At 53.8% G+C, this 1,473-nt stretch overlaps 1 pseudogene; it reads left to right on the top strand.

Annotated features, from left to right (window-relative positions):
* Positions 1-724: 724 nt before the first annotated feature.
* On the top strand, positions 725-1,207 carry LOC118906739 (annotated as a pseudogene).
* Positions 1,208-1,473: the final 266 nt, after the last annotated feature.

Below are 1,473 nucleotides of genomic sequence, written 5' to 3'. Positions count from 1 at the left end.
TCCCAAAGTACCTCTAATGGGTTTGATAATAAATGCCAACAAACTTCTTGGAGACTGCCTGTTTTATAATCGTGACAGTTTGGGGATTACAGGACAACCAATATCTAGTCCCTATGGCGTGCATTCACTTAGAAGGGCTTGGACCTCTGCAAAACTCTTTGAAAGATCACATCCTTCTTGGGCTTTGAGTGTTTGTGTCCTGGGGTGTTTCAGGGTTGACCCTGGACAGCACTCGTGGTTATTAGTTCATGGTGTTCTTGGGAGGCGTTTGAAGTCAGCTGGAGCCCTGCTGATAGAGCTGCTGAGTGCAGCGTCGCATCGACATAATTTCATGATGTGTTTGCATCGAGGGCTCCGGTGCCCTTTCTGAGTGAGGTAAGCACTTTTGGAGCCAGCGTTGACAAAAGTTATCTGCTTGTTACCCACTTTGCAGGAGGCTTTCTGTTCTCCTGCTTCCCGGATTTTTTCCCCTCTTAGTTTCTCCACCAGTGATACCTTCTGATGTGCATTATTGGTGCTTATTGTTCAATGGTTTAGAAGTTGAAATGTAGCCAGAGATTTTCTTTCCATACACCATAAATGATGTAAACCAGAGAGCTTCCTGCAAAGAAGATATGAAGTATTCTTTACTAAAATGGTGGAGTTTTTTCGTTTCATTAAACTAGTTTATTTATTTCATTCATCTAGGGACACTCTAGATTTCTGCGGCACCCAGGAGTTGAGGATGTCCTACAAACCCATCGCCCCCGCCCCCAGCAGCACCCCTGGGCCCGGCACCCCAGTCCCTACAGCCGGAAGTGTCCCATCTCCGGCTCGGTGCCAGAGCCGCTGCCCCTTTCAGACCACTGTTTAACGACTGTGGACCGCCCTCCATGGGCTACGTGCAGGCAGTGAAACCACCTGGCGCCCAGGGCTCCCAGAGCACTTACACCGGCCTGCTGTCGGTCATAGAGGAGCTGGGCAAAGAGATCCGGCCCGTCCGACCTATGCTGTCAGCACGAGCGCCATGGAGCACCTGAAGAGAAGCATCGTCCATGCCCGGGCCCTAGGCAGAGAGTGCCTGACAGAGACAGAGCGGAACGCCCGCACGCAACAGGACTCGACTCCGCCTCAGCATCTGGACCTTTCCGGGCCACTGCAGAGCACCTGCTTCTCCCTGGCCTTCACCCCGCGTTGCACTTCCCATCCTGGGCTTCCTGTCCTGTGACTTGGTGGGTGCCCTCCAGGAACCAGTGGGCGGCTCTCACTCCAGTCGGCAGCACTAACTGGAAACCCCCAAAGGAGTTAGCAGCGAGGTCACTGCGAATCCCACCCACGACCTGCCAAGAGTGTTGATCCAACTGGAGCTTTCCCCTTTCTGGGGCCCCCGCCATTCAGCACTTACCCAGGACTTCTCGCCACTTTTCCCAGACCCCTTCTCCCCAGCAGGGCCTCCGAAGGCCTGTCGCCTCCCAGCCCTGTCTCCTGGGCCAT

The sequence above is a fragment of the Balaenoptera musculus genome, chromosome 14 (assembly GCF_009873245.2).
Source record: "Balaenoptera musculus isolate JJ_BM4_2016_0621 chromosome 14, mBalMus1.pri.v3, whole genome shotgun sequence".
Taxonomy (NCBI): Eukaryota; Metazoa; Chordata; class Mammalia; order Artiodactyla; family Balaenopteridae; genus Balaenoptera; species Balaenoptera musculus.
Note: the sequence above shows the minus strand (reverse complement) of the source record. Positions and strands in the feature narration are given on the sequence as shown.